Genomic DNA, 12,427 nt, shown 5'->3' with positions numbered 1-12,427 from the left:
GGGGGTCCCCGAACCACACTTTGATAACCAGTGAAGGACCCCATCGAGACCCATCAAGGACCCCAGGGGGTCCCCGAATCACACTTTGATAACCAGCGTTGGACCCCATCGAGACCCATCAAGGACCCCATGGGGTCCCCGAACCACACTTTGATAACCAGCGTTGGACCCCATCGAGACCCATCAAGGACCCCAGGGGGTCCCCATACCACACTTTGATAACCAGCGTTGCACCCCATCGAGACCCATCAAGGACCCCATGGGGTCCCCGAACCACACTTTGATAACCAGTGTTGGACCTCATCGAGACCCATCAAGGACCCCATGGGGTCCCCGAACCACACTTTGATAACCAGTGTTGGACCTCATCGAGACCCATCAAGGACCCCATGTGGTCCCCGAACCACACTTTGATAACCAGTGTTGGACCCCATCGAGACCCATCAAGGACCCCATGGGGTCCCCAAACCACACTTTGATAACCAGTGAAGGACCCCATCGAGACCCATCAAGGACCCCAGGGGGTCCCCGAACCACACTTTGATAACCAGCGTTGGACCCCATCGAGACCCATCAAGGACCCCATGGGGTCCCCGAACCACACTTTGATAACCAGCGTTGGACCCCATCGAGACCCATCAAGGACCCCAGGGGGTCCCCGTACCACACTTTGATAACCAGCGTTGGACCCCATCGAGACCCATCAAGGACCCCATGGGGTCCCCGAACCACACTTTGATAACCAGCGTTGGACCCCACCGAGACCCATCAAGGACCCCATGGGGTCCCCGAACCACACTTTGATAACCAGCGTTGGACCCCATCGAGACCCATCAAGGACCCCATGGGGTAACCGAACCACACTTTGATAACCAGTGTTGGACCCCATCGAGACCCATCAAGGACCCCTGGGGGTCCCCGAACCACACTTTGATAACCAGCGTTGGACCCCATCGAGACCCATCAAGGACCCCATGGGGGTCCCCGAACCACACTTTGATAACCAGCGTTGGACCCCATCGAGACCCATCAAGGACCCCATGGGGGTCCCCGAACCACACTTTGATAACCAGCGTTGGACCCCATCGAGACCCATCAAGGACCCCATGGGGGTCCCCGAACCACACTTTGATAACCAGTGTTGGACCACATCGAAACCTATCAAGGATCCCAGGGGGTCCCCGAACCACACTTAAGTGTTGGACCCCATAGAAAGTCCTTTCTAGGCTGGAGTAGGCTAGACTATGGCTCTCTGCTGCCCCCCGTTGACAAAATGTTGTAAACACAGACAGGTTCACGAAAAGCAGTGGCGCGTGTTCACGCTCCGGATGAACTATGGGAAGTGTTCCCTGCCGGGTGCACCGGCACTAGTTTGTATACGGGCCATAGTTTCTTACCATTGAAACAACCTGCTGTGAACACCACTTTAATTGTTATTATTATTATTATTATTATTATTATTATTATTATTATTATTATTATTATTATTATGTGTGTTGATGAAGAGGAGGGTGATATACCGTCATCATCTAAAATGACATGTAATATTATATTCGTATTATTCTTTTATTATGATTATGATTATTATTATTATGATGTGTGTTGATGAAGAGGAGGGTGATATACCGTCAGTAACATGTGAATTCTGATGAAGGTAATCAGGGAAAGTATTTACTGTAAACTGTGAAGTGACAACATTTCGAACCTTCTATTTTGAGAACCCCAAATTACCCTGAATCCATGCTAGGAATTCTCACAGCACTACAGTAAAGAACTCACTGTGTTTCATATTCTCACAGCACTACAGTAAAGAACTCACTGTGTTTCATTTCACACACACTACAGTAAAGAACTCACTGTGTTTCATTTCACACACACTACAATAAAGAACTCACTGTGTTTCATTTCACACACACTACAGTAAAGAACTCACTGTGTTTCATTTCACACAGCACTACAGTAAAGAACTCACTGTGTTTCATTTCACACACACTACAGTAAAGAACTCACTGTGTTTCATTTCACTACAGTAAAGAACTCACTGTGTTTCATTTCACACACACTACAGTAAAGAACTCACTGTGTTTCATTTCACACACACTACAGTAAAGAACTCACTGTGTTTCATTTCACACACACTACAGTAAAGAACTCACTGTGTTTCATTTCACACACACTACAGTAAAGAACTCACTGTGTTTCATTCACTACAGTAAAGAACTCACTGTGTTTCATTTCACACACACTACAGTAAAGAACTCACTGTGTTTCATTTCACACACACTACAGTAAAGAACTCACTGTGTTTCATTCACTACAGTAAAGAACTCACTGTGTTTCATTACAGTAAAGAACTCACTGTGTTTCATTTCACACACACTACAGTAAAGAACTCACTGTGTTTCATTCACTGCAGTAAAGAACTCACTGTGTTTCATTCACTGCAGTAAAGAACTCACTGTGTTTCATTCACTACAGTAAAGAACTCACTGTGTTTCATTACAGTAAAGAACTCACTGTGTTTCATTCACTACAGTAAAGAACTCACTGTGTTTCATTCACACTACAGTAAAGAACAGTAAAGAACAGTAAAGAACTACTTGACCTCGCCCCCCGAACCCACCTCACCCCTGCCCACTTCGACAGGCTGGAATGGCTTAGGGTCGACGACAGAGTACAGCATCTTGCAATGGGTCTGGTCCACAAGATTCGATACACCACCAAGATACCCATGTACCTGTCTAGATACTTCCTTAATGTTAACGAAGTCCACACCCACAACACCAGAGGGAGTGCAACGAACCATGTACAACCCAGATTCGGCACAAACAAGGGACTAAATTATTTTCGCTCCTATGCCACCAAAATGTGGAACGCCCTACCAACAGTCATTAAGACATGCGAATCCCTTGACTCCTTCAAAACCGCTCTCAAAGGGCACCTACGGACGGCTGCAATTCGAAACTGGCCCCTGTAAAATCGGAATCCCTCAAACACGGACGCAAGGACAACAAAAGAGACGGTCGCGGCCACACAGCCAACTCAAGGTATGGCCACTGAGCCGACTTGGGGACCCAACGTAAGGACAACACAAGAGACGGTCACGGCCACACAGCCAACTCAAGGTACGGCCACTGAGCCGACTTGGGGACCCAACAAAAGGACAACACAAGAGATGGTCACGGCCACACAGCCAACTCAAGGTACGGCCACGGAGCCGACTTGGGGACCCAACGCAGCTCCTCCAAGAAAAACAAACAAATGAACGGAGCTGAACATGAATCCCCCCCACCGCCCACCCCTTTTTTTCCCTCACTGTATATGTTTCTTTTCCCTTTTTACCTCCTTTATGATGAATTCCTGTTCTGTCCTTTGTCTATATAGAAGTGTCTATTTGTACGTCTCTAAATGTTTTTGATGAATTGAACATTGTGGACCCTATTGGAAACAAGTGTAATGCTTAATTGGGTCGTCCACTCACAGTTAACAGCCTTTGTATTGAGTTTGTGCTTGAAATGTACTGTAATTCTGCAAACTGTTAATACATTTTTCAATCAATCAATCAATCAACTCACTGTTTCATTACAGTAAATAACTCACTGTGTTTCATTCACTACAGTAAAGAACTCACTGTGTTTCATTCACTACAGTAAAGAACTCACTGTGTTTCATTCACTACAGTAAAGAACTCACTGTGTTTCATTCACTACAGTAAAGAACTCACTGTGTTTCATTCTCACACACACTACAGTAAAGAACTCACTGTGTTTCATTCACTACAGTAAAGAACTCACTGTGTTTCATTCACTACAGTAAAGAACTCACTGTGTTTCATTCACACTACAGTAAAGAACTCACTGTGTTTCATTCACACTACAGTAAAGAACTCACTGTGTTTCATTACAGTAAAGAACTCACTGTGTTTCATTCTCACACACACTACAGTAAAGAACTCACTGTGTTTCACCACAGTAAAGAACTCACTGTGTTTCATTCTCACACACTACAGTAAAGAACTCACTGTGTTTCATTCACTACAGTAAAGAACTCACTGTGTTTCATTCACTACAGTAAAGAACTCACTGTGTTTCATTCACTACAGTAAAGAACTCACTGTGTTTCATTCACTACAGTAAAGAACTCACTGTGTTTCATTTCACTACAGTAAAGAACTCACTGTGTTTCATTCACTACAGTAAAGAACTCACTGTGTTTCATTCACTACAGTAAAGAACTCAATGTGTTTCATTCACTACAGTAAAGAACTCACTGTGTTTCATTCACTACAGTAAAGAACTCACTGTGTTTCATTCACTACAGTAAAGAACTCAATGTGTTTCATTCACTACAGTAAAGAACTCACTGTGTTTCATTCACTACAGTAAAGAACTCAATGTGTTTCATTCACTACAGTAAAGAACTCACTGTGTTTCATTCACTACAGTAAAGAACTCACTGTGTTTCATTCACTACAGTAAAGAACTCACTGTGTTTCATTCTCACACACACACACTACAGTAAAGAACTCACTGTGTTTCATTCACTACAGTAAATAACTCACTGTGTTTCATTCACTACAGTAAAGAACTCACTGTGTTTCATTCTCACACACTACAGTAAAGAACTCACTGTGTTTCATTCACTACAGTAAAGAACTCACTGTGTTTCATTCACTACAGTAAAGAACTCACTGTGTTTCATTCTCATTCACTACAGTAAAGAACTCACTGTGTTTCATTTCACTACAGTAAAGAACTCACTGTGTTTCATTGCACTACAGTTTAGAACTCACTGTGTTTCATTTCACTACAGTAAAGAACTCACTGTGTTTCATTCACTACAGTAAAGAACTCACTGTGTTTCATTCACTACAGTAAAGAACTCACTGTGTTTCATTCACTACAGTAAAGAACTCACTGTGTTTCATTCACTACAGTAAAGAACTCACTGTGTTTCATTCACTACAGTAAAGAACTCACTGTGTTTCATTCACTACAGTAAAGAACTCACTGTGTTTCATTCACTACAGTAAAGAACTCACTGTGTTTCATTTCACTACAGTTTAGAACTCACTGTGTTTCATTTCACTACAGTAAAGAACTCAGTGTTTCATTCACTACAGTAAAGAACTCACTGTGTTTCATTTCACTACAGTAAAGAACTCACTGTGTTTCATTTCACTACAGTAAAGAACTCACTGTGTTTCATTCACTACAGTAAAGAACTCACTGTGTTTCATTCACTACAGTAAAGAACTCACTGTGTTTCATTTCACTACAGTAAAGAACTCACTGTGTTTCATTCACTACAGTAAAGAACTCACTGTGTTTCATTCACTACAGTAAATAACTCACTGTGTTTCATTCACTACAGTAAAGAACTCACTGTGTTTCATTTCACTACAGTTTAGAACTCACTGTGTTTCATTTCACTACAGTAAAGAACTCAGTGTTTCATTCACTACAGTAAAGAACTCACTGTGTTTCATTTCACTACAGTAAAGAACTCACTGTGTTTCATTTCACTACAGTAAAGAACTCACTGTGTTTCATTCACTACAGTAAAGAACTCACTGTGTTTCATTCACTACAGTAAAGAACTCACTGTGTTTCATTCACTACAGTAAAGAACTCACTGTGTTTCATTCACTACAGTAAAGAACTCACTGTGTTTCATTTCACTACAGTTTAGAACTCACTGTGTTTCATTTCACTACAGTAAAGAACTCAGTGTTTCATTCACTACAGTAAAGAACTCACTGTGTTTCATTTCACTACAGTAAAGAACTCACTGTGTTTCATTTCACTACAGTAAAGAACTCACTGTGTTTCATTCACTACAGTAAAGAACTCACTGTGTTTCATTCACTACAGTAAAGAACTCACTGTGTTTCATTCACTACAGTAAAGAACTCACTGTGTTTCATTTCACTACAGTTTAGAACTCACTGTGTTTCATTTCACTACAGTAAAGAACTCAGTGTTTCATTCACTACAGTAAAGAACTCACTGTGTTTCATTTCACTACAGTAAAGAACTCACTGTGTTTCATTTCACTACAGTAAAGAACTCACTGTGTTTCATTCACTACAGTAAAGAACTCACTGTGTTTCATTCACTACAGTAAAGAACTCACTGTGTTTCATTCACTACAGTAAAGAACTCACTGTGTTTCATTCACTACAGTAAAGAACTCACTGTGTTTCATTTCACTACAGTAAAGAACTCACTGTGTTTCATTTCACTACAGTAAAGAACTCACTGTGTTTCATTTCAACTCAGTGGAAGAATTGACCTAAACAGACGCGCTAAATGAACAGTTGAACAGTCACTGAGGATTTGGAGTGGAACGGCATGAGTGGAACGGCGTGAGTGGAACGGCATGAGTGGAACGGCATGAGTGGAACGGCATGAGTGGAACGGCGTGAGTGGAACGGCGTGAGTGGAACGGCATGAGTGGAACGGTGTGAGTGGAACGGCGTGAGTGGAACGGCGTGAGTGGAACGGCGTGAGTGGAACGGCGTGAGTGGAACGGCGTGAGTGGAACGGCGTGAGTGGAACGGCGTGAGTGGAACGGCATGAGTGGAACGGCGTGAGTGGAACGGCGTGAGTGGAACGGCGTGAGTGGAACGGCGTGAGTGGAACGGTGTGAGTGGAACGGTGTGAGTGGAACGGCGTGAGTGGAACGGCGTGAGTGGAACGGCGTAAGTGGAACGGCATGAGTGGAACGGCGTGAGTGGAACGGCGTGAGTGGAACGGTGTGAGTGGAACGGCGTGAGTGGAACGGTGTGAGTGGAACGGCATGAGTGGAACGGCGTGAGTGGAACGGCGTGAGTGGAACGGCGTGAGTGGACAATGCATGTTTTGTCCACACAGACACAAACAGAGGCACAGACATCATTTTTGTGCACACATGCATGTAAACAAGTACAATTACAAACACACACACGCACACACACACTCTGCACGGGGTTCCAGAGCCTAGGTGCCCATACGGACATCGGCCCTGGTAATGAGGCAGGTTTTTGGAACAAGGAGGGCCCTGTCTGAGGATCTAAAAGGCTTAGAAGACACTAGCATGGTTTGAAATGTAACCTGGGAGCCTGCCCACGCTGTAACCTGGGAGCCTGCCCACGCATGCAGGGCTTTAAAAGTGATCAATAAAGCCTTGAAATGAAGCTTCTGAAGCTTACAGGCAACCAGTGAAGGGCAGCCAAGGTGGGAATGATAATTATGGTCGCATTTCAACTAAGTTAAGGGTCTAGAAGCAGAATTCTTTACTTAGAGGTTCTGGCTTGCTACGTGGACCTAGCCTTCTGGTCTAGATGCTACGTGGACCTAGCCTTCTGGTCTAGATGCTACGTGGACCTAGCCTTCTGGTCTAGATGCTACGTGGACCTAGCCTTCTGGTCTAGATGCTACGTGGACCTAGCCTTCTGGTCTAGAGGGGCGGGGCGCGCATGGAGCTACGTGGACCTAGCCTTCTGGTCTAGATGCTACGTGGACCTAGCCTTCTGGTCTAGATGCTACGTGGACCTAGCCTTCTGATCTAGATGCTACGTGGACCTAGCCTTCTGGTCTAGAGGGGCGGGGCGCGCATGGAGCTACGTGGACCTAGCCTTCTGGTCTAGATGCTACGTGGACCTAGCCTTCTGGTCTAGATGCTACGTGGACCTAGCCTTCTGATCTAGATGCTACGTGGACCTAGCCTTCTGGTCTAGATGCTACGTGGACCTAGCCTTCTGGTCTAGAGGGGCGGGGCGCACATGGAGCTACGTGGACCTAGCCTTCTGGTCTAGATGCTACGTGGACCTAGCCTTCTGGTCTAGATGCTACGTGGACCTAGCCTTCTGGTCTAGATGCTACGTGGACCTAGCCTTCCGGTCTAGAGGGGCGGGGCGCGCATGGAGCAAACGCTGGAGAATATTGGTTCACCGATCGCCTGCCCCTGAAAAAAAGCCTGGGTACCGAGGCTAATAGGGGGCACGCGTTAGTCCGACATACCAATTATCTGACATATGAGGCCGGTTAAGACTCTGTGGCTCTGACATGCGTTGCCGGTTAAGACACATACGTGGCCGGTTAAGACACATACGTGGCCGGTTACGACACATACGTGGCCGGTTAAGACTCACCTGTGGCTCTGACGATAAATTAAATAAAGGCAGATTCATGTAGGCCAAACTGATATATGACATCCTCCTCCTCACCCACTGGGTGACATCCTCCTCACCCACTGGGTGACATCCTCCTCACCCACTGGGTGACATCCTCCTCACCCACTGGGTGACATCCTCCTCCTCACCCACTGGGTGACATCCTCCTCACCCACTGGGTGACATCCTCCTACGGCCTCCGTGTCCTCCTTAACCCATTCTGGGTGGGAACCCCTTTTGGTGTTAGCATTATGTTATGCTTTAGCATATTGAAAAATAGCAGATCTACAAGCTCATAGCGCGCCACCGAGTGGCGCGCTACGAGCTTGTAGGTCTGCTATTTTTTTTAAATTGAAGAACGACTGACATAGAAACATAGCTTTTTCAGAAAACTGTCAGGATGTAGAAGACATTTTTAGAATCTGATCTCAGGTCAAAATGGCTTAACTCACACAACCATAATCTGATGTCAGGTCTGATGTAGCTCACAGTGCCTCGTCCTCTCCCAGCGGGGGGGGGGGGGGGGGGGCTTCTCCGCTCGGCTCCCCGTCCTGTCGGTCTGTTCCCTTACGGTGGTTACTGTCCAAATCGGACCTTTAACGGTTTAACCCATTTTGACCTGGGAACGATTCTAAAAATGTCTTCTAAATCCTGAGTTTTCTGAAAAAGCTATGTTTCTATGTCAGTCATTCTTTGATTTTTCAAAAATAGCAGGCCTACAAGATCATAGCACGCCACTTGGTGGCGCGCTATGATCTTGTAGATCTGCTATTTTTCAATAGCTAAAGCATAACATAATGCTAACACCAAAAGGGGTTCCCGCCCAAAATGGGTTAACTGCTCGTGGCGGAACGTTCCGTCAGAAGGAATCCAACCAGCAACTGCTTCTGGCGTAATGTTCCGTCTGATAAGCTTTATTATTGATATCAAACTGGATATTTTTTTTGTTTTTATTATTTTGGCTTGGCCTTTGCGCAAGCGCGCTGCCGTCCACCTCCCATTATTATACAGGCTGACTAAAAAGCTGAATAACTCCTAATCTACGGAGCTCTCCATGGTTTGGATAAAATGCGCAATGTTCGGAGGTCTTTGCTGATTATCCAGTGGTTTAGATGGAAACATTGGCGCTTTCTAGAGCAAGGATGGCTTCATTTTAGCTCGCTAGCATTGACGCCATTTATGTAGCATTAAAGATGGACGCTCCAGACAGGATGTCAGTCCAGTGTGTGCTGCATTGAAATAGGCTCGGCAGTCTGCAGTTGGCTCTGCGTCCAGCACTAGGTCGGCTCGGGCCAATTATAGGGATTGTCATATAGACATGGCATATGTCATATAGCCCAACATCCTAGTCAGAGTCTTCGTTACAGCCACGTTAGGCTGCTCAACCGTGACACTTTCAAGCGATGCTGTTTCCGTAGTGAAACAGACATACACAGGGACTGACATACATACTGTACATAGAGACACACATAGTTGTTCATTGAAGTGGCTAGCACCACTCAAAAAAGAAAACGAAAAAATGGAAACATGCAAGGTGTGTGCATGAGAGACGCCTTCCCAGCATGCAGTCCAAGCTAATGCACTGCATGAGAGACACCTTCCCAGCTGAGCACCACCCAGGATTGATCTGGGCTAGTAGGTATAGTACTGTCTACTGCAGGGCTTCTCTCTCATGTCCACGAGGAGGACCACATTGAATTTTAAAAAGGCAAATGGTGGAATCTACTTCGAAATATGGTGTCCTATAGATTCCAATTTCCAATATGAAAATATATTTTGTCTTAAATTAAATTAAACTGTTCTTTTTCATGTCCACCAGTCCACCAAATTTTTTAAATATCATGGAATCCATTTCAAACTATATGGTGTTTCCAATTTGAAAATAAAGGCTGGTTTAAATTAAATTGTCTAAAAATGTCATGAGAAACAGACCAATAGTAAGTAACATAGTAAGAACATACTGTTCATAGTTCATAGTCTGGATTTTCGGTGGTGAGGTGACGACCGCTCCGGTGGTGAGGTGACGACCGCTCCGGTGGTGAGCTGACCACCGCTCCGGTGGTGAGGTGACGACCGCTCCGGTGGTGAGCTGACCACCGCTCCGGTGGTGAGGTGACCACCGCTCCGGTGGTGAGGTGACCACCGCTCCGGTGGTGAGCTGACCACCGCTCCGGTGGTGAGGTGACCACCGCTCCGGTGGTGAGGTGACCACCGCTCCGGTGGTGAGGTGACCACCGCTCCGGTGGTGAGGTGACCACCGCTCCGGTGGTGAGGTGACCACCGCTCCGGTGGTGAGGTGACCACCGCTCCGGTGGTGAGGTGACCACCGCTCCGGTGGTGAGGTGGCCACCGCTCCGGTGGTGAGGTGGCCACCACTCCGGTGGTGAGCTGACCACCGGAGCTGAAATAACGTTGAGCGGTGGTGAGTAAAAACAGAGAGAATGGCTGGAGCGGTGGTGGTGGTTTGCTCTTCACTGCGGCTCAGTGACGTCATGTTGTAGTTCGGTGGTCACCTCACCACCGAAAATCCAGACTATGAATGAGCCTTTACAATATGCTCTCATAATCTTTCGTATTGGAAAAATCACGACAGAAGTGAATTATGCTCACGGAAGGTGATTCAGCTGCATGGGGAAAGCCTGGAACCCCCTCAAGGAACCCTAGTCCTGGGGGTCCCTGGAAGGCTGGAACCCCCTCAAGGAACCCTATAGTCCTGGGGGTCCCTGGAAGCCTGGAACCCCCTCAAGGAACCCTATATCCCTGGGGGTCCCTGGAAGGCTGTAACCCCCTCAAGGAACCCTATAGCCCTGGGGGTCCCTGGAAGCCTGGAACCCCCCTCAAGGACCCCTATAGCCCTGGGGGTCCCTGGAAGGATGGAACCCCCTCAAGGAACCCTATAGCCCTGGGGGTCCCTGGAAGGCTAGAACCCCCTCAAGGAACCCTATAGCCCTGGGGGTCCCTGGAAGGCTAGAACCCCCTCAAGGAACCCTATAGCCCTGGGGGTCCCTGGAAGGATGGAACCCCCTCAAGGAACCCTAGCCCTGGGGGTCCCTGGAAGGCTGGGAACCCCCTCAAGGAACCCTAGCCCTGGGGGTCCCTGGAAGGCTGGAACCCCCTCAAGGAACCCTAGCCCTGGGGGTCCCTGGAAGGCTGGAACCCCCTCAAGGAACACTATAGCTCTGGGGGTCCCTGGAAGGCTGGGACCCCCTCAAGGAACCCTATAGCCCTGGGGGTCCCTGGAAGGCTGGAACCCCCTCAAGGAACCCTATAGCCCTGGGGGTCCCTGGAAAGCTGGGACCCCCTCAAGGAACCCTATAGCCCTGGGGGTCCCTGGAAGGCTGGAACCCCCTCAAGGAACCCTATAGCCCTGGGGGTCCCTGGAAAGCTGGGACCCCCTCAAGGAACCCTATAGCCCTGGGGGTCCCTGGAAGGCTGGAACCCCCTCAAGGAACCCTATAGTCCTGGGGGTCTCTGGAAGGCTGGAACCCCCTCAAGGAACCCTATAGCCCTGGGGGTCCCTAGAAGGAACCCCCTCAGGTACCATATAGCCCTGGGGGTCCCTGGAAGGCTGGAACCCCCTCAAGGAACCCTATAGCCCTGGGGGTCCCTGGAAGGCTGGAACCCCCTCAAGGAACCCTATAGCCCTGGGGGTCCCTGGAAGGCTGGAACCCCCCTCAAGGAACCCGATAGCCCTGGGGGTCCCTGGAAGGCTGGAACCCCCTCAAGGAACCCTATAGCCCTGGGGGTCCCTGGAAGGCTGGAACCCCCTCAAGGAACCCTATAGCCCTGGGGGTCCCTGGAAGGCTGGAAACCCCCTCAAGGAACCCTATAGCCCTGGGGGTCCCTGGAAGGCTGGAACCCCCTCAAGGAACCTTATAGCCCTGGGGGTCCCTGGAAGGATGGAACCCCCTCAAGGAACCCTATAGCCCTGGGGGTCCCTGGAAGGCTGGAACCCCCTCAAGGAACCCTATAGCCCTGGGGGTCCCTGGAAGGCTGGAACCCCCTCAAGGAACCTTATAGCCCTGGGGGTCCCTGGAAGGCTGGAACCCCCTCAAGGAACCCTATAGCCCTGGGGGTCCCTGGAAGGCTGGGACCCCCTCAAGGAACCCTATAGCCCTGGGGGTCCCTGGAAGGCTGGAACCCCCTCAAGGAACCCTATAGCCCTGGGGGTCCCTAGAAGGAACCCCCTCAGGTACCCTATAGCCCTGGGGGTCCCTGGAAGGCTGGAACCCCCTCAAGGAACCCTATAGTCCTGGGGGTCCCTGGAAGCCT

The sequence above is a fragment of the Electrona antarctica genome (assembly GCF_951216825.1).
Source record: "Electrona antarctica genome assembly, contig: scaffold_211, whole genome shotgun sequence".
Classification (NCBI taxonomy): Eukaryota; Metazoa; Chordata; class Actinopteri; order Myctophiformes; family Myctophidae; genus Electrona; species Electrona antarctica.
This window is presented reverse-complemented; position numbering follows the sequence as displayed.